The following is a 14367-nucleotide window of genomic DNA, read 5'->3' as shown; positions in this document are numbered from 1 at the left end:
CCCTATATACTTAAAGAAGGACTTCTTGTAATCCTTAATCTTTGTTGCCAACTTGAGTTCTGTATCTGCTTTGGCCTTTCTCACTGCTTCCCTGCAAGTGCGAGACAAGTAGGTATACTCCTCCTTGGTGGCTGCCCCTGCTTCCACAGCCTGTAGGCCTCTTTTTTCCTCTGAAGGCTCCCCTGGATTTCCCTGCTCAGCCAAGAAGGTTGTTTGGCTCTTTTGCTACCCTTAGCGTGTACTGGGATGGTGTCCCTCTGTGGCTGTAAGATCAGTCCCTTGAGGAACTCCCACCCCTCTTGGACCCCCATCTCACATATCCCTCAGACCCACCCCAACCAATCTCTTGAGCTCATTGAAGTTGGCCTTCCAGAAGTCTAGCACTAATGACCTACTATTTGTCTTTCCTATCTTATGCCGGATAGTGAATCTTATCAACTGGTGGTCACTATCCCCTAGGTTACCTTGTACCTGTAGCTCCCCCACCAAGTCCTGCCCTGTGGCCAGCACCAAATCAAGTAAGGCATCTCCCCTAGTGGGACTGCATACCTCCTGTGTTAGATGCAGGTCCGGTATGCAGGTTAAGACCCTACGTGAACAGGCAGACCTGGCTGACTGCTCCTCCCAGCAGATGTCCGGGTAATTTAAGTCACCCATGACACCTCGGTCTTTTGAGCATGCCTTTGAGAGCTGTTTTGAGAATTCTAGGTCTAACTCTTCCCCGTGGTGTGGGGGTCTGTTGTAGACCCCCACTACCAAGTCCCTTTCACCCCTGCCCTCTTGTAATCTGACCCATACGACTTTGATTTCCCTGTCGTCTGTCCCCATCTTTATTAGAGAGGATATATATTGTTCCCTAACATATAGAGCAATGCCCCCCCATGCACACACTTTTTCCCCAATCTATCCTGCCTGTATAGCCTGTAGCCTTCAATGCCCACTGCCCAGTCATGGGTAGGGTCCCACCAGGGGGATCAACCAGGTCAAGGTCTTTGTTTGCAAGCAGGAGTGCAAGTTCATCCTGTTTGTTTCCCATACTTCTAGCATTAGCATAGAGACAGCTAAGGCCCCCAATAAGTGCCCTTAGTATTCTCCTATCCTGATTTTTAGTGCGCCCCTTAGTACTTACTGGTCACTTTCAGCATGCAGTTCATGGCTTGTCCTACCCGGTCTCGTCCTGACCTCGGCATCCCTGTCTCCCAACGAAGCTAGTTTAAAGCTCTACATAGGAAGTCTGGCAACCTGTAAGAGAACAGGCGCTTACCTTTTGGAGAGAGATGTAGGCCATCCCGTCCCAGCAAGGTCTTATCCTGGAAGTAAGGATCATGGTCTAGAAAGCCGAACCCTGCACTGTGGCACCAGCTCCGAAGCCATGACTTGACCTCCTCAATGCAGTTGCCATGGTGCTGGCCACGGCCACTGACCTGAAGGACTGATGAGAAGATTACTTGTGCCCCCGAGTCTCTAAGCCTGTGTCCCAGAGCCATGCAGTCAGCCATGACCCATCCCAAACTACTCCAGGCCGCATCATTCATTCCAACATGGATGAGGACCATGGGGTAGTCGTCAGTGGGCCTGATTAGGTCTGGAAGCCTTGCTGCGATGTCCCAAATCCTAGCTCGGGGCAGGCAGCACATCTCCTGTACTGTAGGATCTGGGTGGCAGGTGGCTCCCTCCATTCCTCTCAGGAGGGAGTTGCCCACCATGATGACTCGATATCTTCTCCACGGGCTGTCTGGTTGCCTCTCAGCCTGTCTGCTGGTAGCTGTGGATGTGGCCTCCCTTGCTGTATTCTCTCCCGGTGATGCTAGGGCATCATACCCATTTCCCAACTGCACTGGGGGAGTTGTACCAGTAGCGCTATGTCTGGGTCTGGAGGTGACTGCCTTCTATCCTTCTGCATCGCCCACCGCCTGTGGTGCCTTCCCTCCAGATGTGTGGTCCTGCAGAGAATGGAAGTACCCATCAATCTCTTCCTCAACTGCTCTGATCCTCCGCAGCCTGCTGACCTCCGCCTGGAGTTCCCTCATCTGCCCCTCCAGGGCCTCAAGTTGGGCACACATGGGACAGGTGAGGGGACCCCTGGTTTGCCCAGGCCCCAGAGCCCCCACCAAGCAGTTGCCACAAACAGGGGACCGGGTGTTGCCAACCCCTCCAAAGGCACCATCTGGGTGTTAGCCCCATAGGAGCTCCGAGCCAGAGGTGACACCAAGGCTAGGTCCCTGGCTGCACTTCATGTCACCACCCCAGTTGCTGTCGCCCTCCTCATTAACTTACCTGAAGTCTCTGTCTGGAGTCCTCCTCTGTGGCAGGGGCTCCTGATGCAATGAGGTTCAGGCCCCCTGCTCTCCCCGCTGTGTGAACTCCCTTGCAAACTCCAACATGCTCCTGAAGAGCACGCCTGTTTCCCTGGCCTGTTCACCCGGCTCAGGAGCATGGCTCCTGGCCAGTGCCACTAAGTAGGAACTGGAGGGGAAAAAAATCCCTTCCTGATTCCCTACAGCTGGCCTGGCTCCTCCTTGCTCTTCCCCTGCCTTGCCCACTTACCTTTCCGTAGTGGCTTCTCTCTCACTGGTCCTGCTGCTGCACTTGGTGGGGTTGGTGGGAACTGAGGGCTCATGTGTGCTGGTGCACACGTGTGCCTACTCCAGCGACCACTAGCTCATCTGTCTCCTTTGGCTGCATTTAGCCATCATGACTGCAGACACGAGTTATGATGCCAAAGGCATCACATTTGCAAATACATAGTAACAGGCTGTCTGTGATGTCCTTCATTTTTGTGTTGCTGAGAAACACCAGTATCTGTTGTAGGTTCAAGTGCTCGCACACCTCTAAGCAAGCTATTGAATTGGCAACAGGTGATTAAAACACTGCAGTGTCAGGGTCCAGTACCATAAAGGACATGTCCATGGAACCTGACAGTGAGCATGTAACCCAATAGCATATACCCGGATTGGGATGCAACTAGAGGTGTACCAATACATTGGTCTGATAGTGGATCAGTACCAATATAAAGAAAATTGGCTGTATCAGAAATCAGCCCAATGAAGCCAATAATTTGGCTGATAAATGCCTGTGTGTGTGCACAGCCGCAGTGCAGCACTCAGGCAGCAAGGAGCACAGCTTAGCAGCGTGAAGGGCTGCGTGCACCTGGTAAGTCTGCTGTGGTGGAAAGGGAGACGGGAAGGAAGGCCCGTGGGGGGAGGGCAGATCAATGCCGCCAGCAGTGAGGGAGGGGGCAGAGGTGCAGGACGGAGCTGTGGCTTATTGGGGGGCGGCTCCCACCACTGAGCACACCTGGGGAGAGCAGAGGTGTGCCCGCAGATCTGCACAGGGCAGGGTGGGGTGGGTGAGCCACAGGTGCAGGCTGGAGCTGGGGTTGCACCGGGCACTTCTTGGCAGGGGTTGAGCTTAGGGTGAGTGGTGCTGGGAGGGGGCTATGGAGGGGACTGCAGCCACCCCAAATTTCACTGCAGCCCCATTCCAGTGCCTCCACTGCTCACCTGGTGCAGTCCTGGCTCTTCCCATCTCCAGGGAGCAGGGCTGGGTGGGGGCGGGGTTCGAGGCCAACAGTGCTGGTCTCACCCCTCCACTCCGTCCACTCTGTCACCACTGCCTCCTGCCTGGAATGCTCTTGGAGCACTCTGATTGGTTGTTTCAGACAACCAGAGTGTGAATAAAGCATTACGGATAGACAGACAGATGGAGGCTTTTATAATATTAGAATCCTGATTCAGCTCTACTGAGCACTGTGCTGTGCTGAGCTCTTGTGCCTGTTCAAATATGCTGTGCACAAATGAAAACCTTGCCACTTTTATTCCACATCGTTGGACTTTTGTGGCCACCAGCCATGCACTTCCACTGCCTACACTCTTGTGTCTTCCATGTGATGTCTTCCTTAAGGTACATTATGGACTGAATACATCAAATCCATTCCTTGTGCCTCATCAATACTGATGCCTTCTCTCATTGTACATGGGCAAGCAGGTCTCTACGGCTAAGGTTACATTTGGTTAATTGTGCTTCAAAAGTAAATGCAATGACTTTTTTTTGAGCTGTCCCTTTTTATATTAGGTCTGATGACACTGCTTCCTACTTTGGCAGTGTTTGCGCCTCAGGTACAGTCTCTATATTTCTGATTGCGGAAACAAGAGTGCTCAAGATTGTATTTAAGAGGATACCTCACTTAACCATAGACTTTCCTGAGTGTAATGGAGTTCCCTTGCTCTGGCCTTTCCTTTTGAGAATGCAGGGCTGAGAAAGGAGGGACAAGTTTCAAGATCGGTGCAGGGGTTTGGGGGGAGCAGCACCCTAAATTCTTGAAAGCAAAACCCATGTCACATCTAGGTGTTACAACATAGGGTGATGAAAACTGCAGGGGTGGTAGCCTATGCTGAGGCCACAATGTCTGCCAAGTTTCAAGAAGATGGGTGCAGGGGTTTGGGGGGAACTGCACCTGAAGCTGCGGACAAGCAAAACTTGTGCCATGGGTGACACTGCGTGTGTTAAGGCACAGCGGGGTGACAGCTGCAGGGATGGTGGCCCCTGCTGAGGCTATGATGCCTGCCAGCTGTTGAGGAGATCAGTGCAGGGGGGTCCTGGGGCCCTGCACCCCTAGCTGCTGACAGGCAAAACTCCTGACTTGGAAGAGTACTTCCTGACCTGGATGAGGGAGACTACAGAATGGGGAAGATTCCTCAACGTGGGGGATGGGGAGGCTTTTCTGAAGGGAAGCTGAGGAAGGGAGTGGGTCTTGAAGTGAGTAATGGGTTGGAAAAAAAGAAATTCATAAAAGAACCAGGGTGGACCTGCTTCCACAAGCCTACACCACCCCAGCTCACCAGGATCTGTCTAAGCAGCTGTTGGCCCTCTCCTTCACCAGTAGCTACCCAGGGCCCAGATACCTGCAGCAGCGGCCAGAGGATGGCAATTCCTCATTTCAGCAGCCCCTGAGGAATTGCCATCCTCACCCTGTGACTCTTCCCCAGGCACAGCACCGAGTTCTTAGGACAGGAGCTGTTTGCCACAGGTTGAAGCTTGCTCTTTGTGAATGAGGCCATTAAGCATCTTGGGTAAAATCTGGCATGCAGAAAGGCATAATGTGGTGAATGTGAGAGCAAATGGGAAAGGGTTGCTTTCTGTGCAGTAACTGTGTACGCTTCATTATGCAAATGCAACTTCATAATATCTATCGGTGACCCCTCTAACCCATTCTTTTTTCACTTTCAGACTTTTCCTAATATCTCACAATGGCCATGCAAAAAAGAAAACCTGACATCCTTCCACATCTGCAGGAACTCACAGAGGAGAATTTTAAAGAATTCAGATACTGGTTATGCAGCTTGGCATTAGATGACAAATCCCCAGTTCGCCGTAGCAAGCTGGACAAGGCTGACTGTGTAGATGTTGCAGGTCTCCTGAGAGAGCACTATGGTGAGGAGAGAGCAGTGGATGCAGCTATTGAAACCTTCAAAATGATCAATCGGAGGGACTTGGCTGGGAAACTCCAAGCGGAAAAGGACAGAGGTAAGGAGTCCAAAGCTAATGCAGCCTCCACCTCCCATGAGCCATCGCTCGATTAAATATCCCCCAGCTGTAGTAGGAGCAACAGCAAACTGACAACAATTAAAGAGGCCAAAACTCAGAGAGAGGGCAGAGTGATTCACTGGCAAGTGGCGGTGAGGCCTGGCCGCCTGGTTTGCAGGTGCATGTTTAGGAACAGGGGATGGACCAAGCTGACTGGTCCCTGGTCCATCTTGTAGAGTGTCCTTGCTCTGGCCGTGGCCAGCAGTTCAGATAAAGTCCTCAGAAACCCTGCAGTACGCAGTTATACAGTAATTTGCCCAGAGACGTGAGTTCTTAATAACTCTTATGCTAGCTTGTATTTCAGGACAGGAGTGTTTATAACTGTCAAAAATCTTGCTGGCTGTTTAATGCTTCCTATTTCAGCTGTGTGTCCCTGGTGGCCCCTAGAAATCTCTAATCCTTTGCTAATCTTGTTAAGGGTTTGACCTGGGCATGTGGTGACAGTGAGCTCCAGAGAACATTCCTGGTTTGTGGGTAAAAGACTTTTATTTAATAGTCTTAAGTCTGCCATCTTTCAGTTGCATGGACCTGGGGTAACCCCTGGCCTGCGGGACAAATCCAGCTTGAGGTGCAGTGTCATCCAGTCCTGTAGGGAGCCCCAGGCCCTGTGCACTGAATTGGGTGCCTGATCCCAGCACACAGGACAGGACTGGGTGTCACACCAGGTCCCAGGGCTAAGTCTCAGCATGGATGATAGGGAGGGGGCAGCATCAGGCCCTTGGGACCCAGTTCCCAGTGTCAGGGCCTGGGAGAGGGTGGCATTAGGTCCCCAAGGCCTAATCCTGGTGCATGGGGGTGGCGCTTGGCCCCAGGGCCTAATCCTGGCATGCAGGGCAGGGAGGGGGTGGTTTTGGGGACTTGGTTTGGCCCACTCATCTGGCCTGCAAGGCCACAAGCTTGAGCACTACTGGCATAGACAATACATGCTTTTCTTCCCATGTTACCATACAAGGAGGATAGAAGTTCCCAGGCTGCCTTCCTTGGCTCCATTTGCATTTTTGTACTCTTCTCATTCCCCATCGTAGCTGTCTCCTCTCTCATGTAATAAGCCTCAACCCTTTCAGGCTGGTTGTATGACAAGTTCTTCAAGCTCTTAATTATCTTGTTTTTATTTTTCTCTGGAGAAGTCCTCACTGAAACATGCCAAGTGAAGCCCAGGTCTTTTTCTTCAGCTGATACAGTACATCTAATCAGACTCCAGTGAGATGCATGGGTAGTTCCAAGTATTCCTTTACATTTGCATTTCTTAGCGTTTATCAACAGGAAACCTCATTTGCCATCATGTCACCTGCTCACCGAGATTTTCAACTCTTCACCATACGTCTGAAATCCAAAAACTACAAGTCATGATTTCCAAAAAAATATCCCTGAATTCCATGTTACGGGACACATCACTTCCAAAATTTCTAACACAAATCGGGTATTTTGCACATTTCATTTCTTAAAATTCATAACACAATCCCATGACATACACTGGTTAATCATAAGGCCACTTATTACACACGCTGACTGTGCCTATACTCATGTTCTAAATGGGCAATTCCAACAGTATCTTGTTCCTTACCGAGTGCGCCATTTTTTGGGTCTCCACTGGGTTCCACTGGGTAAATCCGGAGCCTCTGAGGTCATTCATTTCTTTACTTATTGCATTCTTGAAGTTGGCCTTCTTGTTTACTCTTTTTCTGGGTTTACTACTTTGGTTACATCCATCAGAACATGCCATATTTTTTGCAAAGACACTGAATGCTCCTAAATGAAGCAAGTTTATCTGCTTCCAAGTCTTTGAGATGTTTTAGCAGTTAACCATTTCCAGTCATTCTAGTGCCTTGAAGAGGGAACTGCTCCCCTTCTTGTTGCAGGAGCATGCTAGCTCTGTTAGACCTTGAGCAATCTCATGGTTCTTAGTTCGTTCAGGATCTAGCAGGTACAGGCTTCTACCTGACCTGTTGGTAGTGCAGGGATTTCAGTTGTTTAGTACTAGGTGGGGAGCAGGTTCAGATTGAGCCTACTGAAGGGATTTGCATATTGCCACCTTTCCTATATAGTGGAGCAGTGAAATACCCCTTAAGACAATTCCCACCTGGAGCCTCCCTTTCTGATTCATGTGCTGAGGGTCTCATCAACTCCTGGGATCCTGTAGGAGCTGGCTCCTGCTGTGATAGACAGTTGCACATGTGGTTTAACACTTTTGGCACTGGACCAGTCTTCCCCACGCTTCTGGGCTTGGTGCCCTTGGCACTCCATGGCTGGATTCCTCATGGGAAGTATGCATAACAGGGACCAGACTCAGCACTGTGTTACACTACATGAGCTGCTTTACTCGAGATTAGAGCAAATCACTTCTCACTAAGCATCACCGTCGACATGTACAGATGCTTACTGCGCTGTAATTTGCTCTAATCATGAGTAAATTGGCTACCTGTAACTTTGCAGCAGGGCATGGGAGATAAAGCTGCCTGTTGCTGAGGCAGGCTCTGCCACCAGAGCCTGGGCAGGGACAATCTCCCTCTGCTTTGGCGTCAGGGAGCTCCTAGCCCCAACTTCATGATTAGGGAGTTGGGGATGGAAGATTCTTATCTCCCAGCCCTAGCGCCATGGTCATGAGGTCAGGGTTGGGAGATAAGCATCTCCCAGGCTAGACCCCAAGACCATGGAGCTAGGGCTGGGAGATAAGAATCACCTAGCCCCAGCTCTGCAGTGTCCCAGCCCCTGCCAGGAGACACCTGTCTCCTCTGCCAGTTCCTGGGCTAGCACCCATGGGGAACCTAGAGCTCCCCTGGCACCTGCAGCAGGCTGGTGTAAGGTGGGGGAGGGCAGACTGCTGCCTTGAGGAGCAAATCTGCTCCCACTTCCCTGCATGTTAAGACCTCTGCCTGGGGTGGGTTTTCTCCAGAGTAAATTACTCTAGAGTAAACCCACACCAAAGCATTTGCACATGTAGATTCACCCAGTTTAGTGCAATTTGGAAGCTTCTGCCAGTTGCTTAATGAAATTGAAAGATGGTACCAGATAAAAGAAATAACTTTTTCAACCAATGTGTAATAACATGTTGAACTCTTTGTCTGGTAATGCCACTATAATGTTCCCTGAAGGATCGGGTGTGGATACAAGAAACAAGAATGTTTGGTGTTTGAATAATGCTGGAAAAAGTGTTTGGGGAAAGATCTAAGCTTCCTGCTTCCTGCTTTGTATCCATTCCTCCTTGGGATTAAGAGAGAATTTTCACGATGGCAGAGTAACCCATTGTTGTCATCTGTGCGGTTTCCTGTTCTTTGCTCTGAAAATTTTAGTGTTGGGCCATGTCAGAGACAGGATGATGGAAAAGCTGGAGCCTGAGTCTGATATATTAAGGCCATTCCTATGTTCCTGTGGTCGAGGGGATCTGGGTTTCCATTTTGTGAAGAAAGTGCACTCCAATAATTTCTTGGATCTTGTCATTTAGCACAGTTGGCTTGTTTCTTGCTCTCCTGTCTCCTATTTTATGTCTGCAGGCTCATGCTCCTTTGAGTCTTCTGGTATCAGGAAAGTAGTAATAAGAACCAAAGACGCATGCAAGAGCTAGCAGTCTGCTACTCCCTGAACTATCAAGCAAAATATTTCTTGTGAGATGCTGGGTCTAGATAGAAACCTACCACTGAGCACTGGGTAATGCAACAAGAATTTGGCCAAATGAGCTCATCAGCAACAGCAACATTGCAAAAGTCTTTCATTGCAAAACAGCAACATTGCAAAAAGCTTTTCTAAATAAATTCTCTGTGTTTCTTGTTAAAGGTTTATTTTCTTAATTTCCCCTTTCTAAAAGTTAATGTCCTCAGGCTGGTTTTTGACTCCTTCAAATTTGGCCAGATGAAATGTAATTGTATATCATAGATTTCATAGACATTGGGGCTGGAAGGGACCTCACAAGATCATCAGGTCCAGCCCCTTGCCCAAGGGGCAAGAGGTCAGCAGGGGTCAAATGAACCCAGTAAGATAAGCATTCAAGTGTTTTTGAAAGTATCCAGAGTAGGTGCTTGCACCACCTCTGGGGGAATCTATTCCAGGCCCTGGAGACTCAGACAGTAAAGAAGTTTTTCCTTATGTCCAGCCTAAAACAGTCTTCCGGGAGTTTATGACCATTGGACCTTGTCTTCCCATGGGGTGCCCTGGTGAACAGACATTCTTCGAGTCCCTGATGCACACTCCTTATGTACTTACAGGCTGCCACCAAGTCCCCCTTGATCCTGTGCTTTCCCAGGCTGAAGAGTCCCGTGTCTCTCAGCCTGTCCTCATATGGCCTACTCTCTTGTCCTCTAATCATGAGTATGGCTCACCTCTGGACTCTCTCAAGCTTCTCCACATCCTTTCTGAATTCCAGAGCTCAGAACTGGATATAGTATTGCAGCTGTGGCCTCACCAAGGCTGGGTAAAGTGAGAAGATGACTTCCCAGGTCTTGCTTGAGATGCATGGGTAGATGCAAGCCAGAGTTCTGTTTGCTTTGCCAGCTGCGGTATCGCATTGATGGCTCGTGTTCATCTTGTGGTCAGTCATGACCCCCAAGTATCTTTCGGTCATGGTGCTGGTGAGTATAGCGCTGCCAAGACTATAAGTGTGGTGTGGGTTTTTCCTCCCAAGGTGGAGCACTTTGTATTTCTCAGTGTTGAATGCCATCAGGTTTTGATCTGCCCACCTTGTAAGCCTGTTGAGGTTGGCCTGGATTGCCAGCCTATCCTCTAGAGTGACAGCACTTCCCCATAGCTTGGTGTTATCAGTGAACTTAACCAGTCCACTTCTGACATCAGAGTCCAGATCATTTATAAATACATTGAAGAGTACAGGCCCAAGAATGCAGCCCTGGGGGACGCCACTGGTCACCATGAGCCATGTTGCTTTGGTTCTATCAACTATCACTCTCTGGGTCCATCCACAGAACCAGTTCCCCAGCCATCAGACTTTGAAATTATCAAGGCCACAATTCCCCAATTTTTCCATGAGGATGTCATGGGACACCAGGTCAAAGGCTTTCTTGAAGTCCAAAAATATGATATCCACCTCTTCTCCTTTGTCCAGGTGATGTGTCATCTGATCATGAAAGGAAATGAGATTGGTCTGACAAGACCTACCCATGATGAAACTGTGTTGGCTATCTCTCAAAATGTTACCTTCTGTTAGCCTGTTGTTAATGGTTTCCTTGATGATTTTTTCCAAGATCTTTCCAAGGATTGAGGTCAAACTGATTGGACTGTAGCTCCCTGGATCTTTCTTCCTCCTTTTCTTGAAAATAGGCACCACATTGGCCCTCTTCCAATCTTCAGGACCCTCTTCCATGCACCACAAGGCCTCAAATATCCTTGCCATTGGTCTTTCTATGATGTCAGCCAAATATTTTAGCACTCTTAGGTGCGTTTCATCCAGGCTGACTGATCTGTGGATATCTAGCCTCTCAATGTGTACTCTCACAAGATCAACACCAATGATGGGCACATGTTTTCCCTTCCCCTGGTGAACCTGCATCCTGTCAGGCAGGGTGATCCCCTTGCACTGATGGAAGACCGACGCAAAATAGTCATTAAGGAGACTGACTTTTTCCTGGGTGTTGGTTATCAGCTGTCCCACTTGGTTTAGTAAGGCTCCAATGTTACTCTTGGGGTTTTTTTCCAACTTCTCACATATCTGAAGAAGGACTTTTTATTGTCCTTGATTTGTGTGGCCAGTTTGAGCTCAGTTTCAGCCTTGGCTTTTCTAGTATGCTCCCTACAGATGTGGGCCAATGCTGAATACTTCTCCTTAGTGGTGTTTCTTATCTTCCATCCTTTACCAGCTTCTTTATTTCAGGTGCAGGAGGTCCAAGAGTTCCCTATTAAGTCAAGAGAGGTCGCCCAGCCCCCTTACATATAGTGATGTAAAGTGGCTGATATGGACAGGATGACTTCATCTATCATAGTTATAGCTAAGAGTAGAATTTGCCTAGTGAGTTTTCTCCATTTTCTCTTCTTACCTGATACCTCCCATCCCCTGTATGTAGCAGATACAAGCCACATGACAAGACCTTGCTAAGAAAGATAAGGGCTTTATCCACATTTCCTAGTTGGAAAGGGATCTAATGGCAGCAGAAGGAGATCCTGGGCACTTGGGAATGGCAAATGCTCTAAAAGCAAGAGTGGGGAGGGGATCTGTGGGGGTGGGGGGGCAGTGGGGGTGTGCACCTGGCAGGAGAGAGAGCAGCAGCACCAGCAGGGAAGAGAGGGCAGAAGCTGTTGGAGGAACGTCATGTTCAGGTGCATTGTGGGGCACGTTCACTGGACCAGGGGCTTCTGATAGGGATCTGGGGTGGAGGAGAAGGGGTGCTGCTGCCTGAGGTAGTCAAAGAGTCTGGGGGGACTTTGCCAGTTACTGCAGGGGAGCGAGAGCAGGAAGCACTGCTCAAGGAGAGGGTGCCTGAGCTTGGCAGTGCTGTGCAGCGGTAGCTGAGAGTTTTGTTCAGCTCTCAAACAGCAGCATATCCAACCTCAAAGAGCTGGCCAGCATTGACGATGCTCAATTTATCGTGGGGCTCCCATGTGAACCTTGTGCACACAATACAGGAGGGAGAGTAGGCATGAGACGGGCATAGGGGGCCATGTTTTTCAAAACTACTTAGCTCCAATCAAAGTGCCTAAACAAGGGCTGGATTGCAACAGCCCTTCCTGTGCTGAGCTCTCGTGGGAATCTGGTCCCATTTGTAGGAACAGAGCTGCTTCCGGTGGCAGGGCCCGTCATGGTAAAACTACAGGCATTTCTGGGGCAGTCCCTGACAGCAGATTGCCTTGTACTCCTGCCTCCAAAGAAATCTCTGTCTCCCTGAGCTTTAGGCTTTCTCTTACTGTGGAGAGCCTTAAATGAAACACTTCTCTCACTTCCCTCCATGGGCAACACTCTCTCTTCATTTCTGTAACTCTAATACTCACATGTCATTTCTTTTCCAGCTTTAGGCCCTGACCAAACCCGTGGAAGAAGAGCAGAAGGTATGTGACGTGGCAACAGGACCTTTATCACCAATTGGCAGTTACTCTAGAGCTGCCAAGGGTTTGACTAGTAGGAGTAGTGAATAGCACACCTCAGACCATAGTCTTTTCAGAACCCAGAAGTGGGTTTTCTCCACCCAGGTGGAGGCATTTCGGGATAGCATGAATCATGTGAGAATATGAATCAGGCCTCCTCCATTTTCAGCAGATTCCCCAAAATTTCCCACTTTCCTGTTACGTTTCTTCTCACTTTGTAGCTTAAGCAGGTGTCAGCAACATGTTCCACGAGCTAGATATGGCCTGTGGAGCTACTGAAGGTGGCCCATAGAGCTGGAGGGCTTTGTGTCTGCCCATGCCCATACCCATGCTGGGACTGAGCAGTGAGAAGTGGTGCTTGGGTAGGGCAGCAGCACTTCTCCATCACCACCACTTCTCCTCATCCTCATCCCCTGCCTGCAGCACAGGCTCAGCTTCCAGCTAGTGAGGAGCTGAACTGCAGCTGGGCAACTTCCAGCTGTGCTTGCACTGCAGCTGGTGGGTGGTGAGAAGTGGCAGCAGTGCAGACGCAGCTTCCAGCTGCTCAGCCCTGGCTCAGTCCCTCACTGACCAGAAGCTGTGTCCACACTGGGGCCAGGCAGCTGGGGGATGGGGAGAAGTGACGGCAACACTGTGCCCCAGTGCAGACATAGGCAACTGCCGGCTCTCACTGCTGATGCACCACTGAAGCCACCCGGATTGAAGCCAGGCTGTTCTGGCCTCTACAGGCTTCTAAAGGTTGGTGGCCCCTGATGTGAACTGTTATGTGCTGCTGCTGTGCCCTGCATTGGTGGCTTTCACTGTAGACATGACTGCATTTCACCAGTTAGTAAAGTGACTGTTGAATATGCACACAGAGTTCAAACTAACCATTTTTACCTGCATCCTAATTCCAGTGGGACTGCTAATATAAAGAAGCACTACAGGTCCTCCAGCTAGTTGATTGGAGGATACTGTATGAGGAAATGTGCAATACAATTAGCTAAAGGCACCATTTATTATTTTTGAATTAACTTTATCCCAACATTAATGTAGATTGTCTTTTTCCCCTGAACTTCAACCTCCGGATATCTAATGCTTCATGTCTCTAACCCAGGTTACAGGGAGAAGTACACTGCGCACGTACAGGACAAGTACGGAGTAATAAAAGACAGGAACTCTCTTCTTGGTGAGAATGTAATTCTAAACAGCAGATACACCAAGCTGATTATTGTAAAGGAAACACGTGCCAGAAAGGAAAGACAACATGAAATAATGGCCTCAGGACAGACACATGCAGAAATCATGTCTGAGCAAAAGAGATCCATCACCATCGGTGACTTATTTGCAGCTGATGAGAAAGGGAAAACTCAGCGAATTGCTGTGCTGCTGGGAGCTGCAGGGATTGGGAAAACACTGACAGCAAAAAAGATCATGATTGACTGGGCGGCTGGAAAGCTTTACAGCAAAAAGTTTGATTATGTTTTCTACATAGACTGCAGAGAAGTTAACTTTGACACTGAGCAGGGAAGTGTGGCAAATTTGATCCTAAGGAATTGTCCTGATCAACATGCACCGATTGAAGCAATGTTGGTGAATCCAGAGAGACTCCTGTTCATAATCGATGGCTTTGATGAACTGAGGTTTTCCTTGGATCAGCCAGAAGAGAATCTGTGCTCTGATCCCTGGGAGAAGAAACCAATGGAAATCGTGCTGAGCAGTTTAGTCTGGAAAAAAGTCCTTGAGAAATGCTCCTTACTCATTACTACAAGACCAGCTGCT

General features: G+C 49.2%; 1 pseudogene; it reads left to right on the top strand.

Annotated features, from left to right (window-relative positions):
- Positions 1 to 14367, top strand: part of LOC102372781 — a 48729-nt pseudogene that overhangs the window by 5170 nt on the left and 29192 nt on the right.

Source organism: Alligator sinensis, unplaced genomic scaffold (genome assembly GCF_000455745.1).
Source record: "Alligator sinensis unplaced genomic scaffold, ASM45574v1 scaffold1787_1, whole genome shotgun sequence".
Lineage (NCBI taxonomy): Eukaryota > Metazoa > Chordata > Crocodylia > Alligatoridae > Alligator > Alligator sinensis.
Note: the sequence above shows the minus strand (reverse complement) of the source record. Positions and strands in the feature narration are given on the sequence as shown.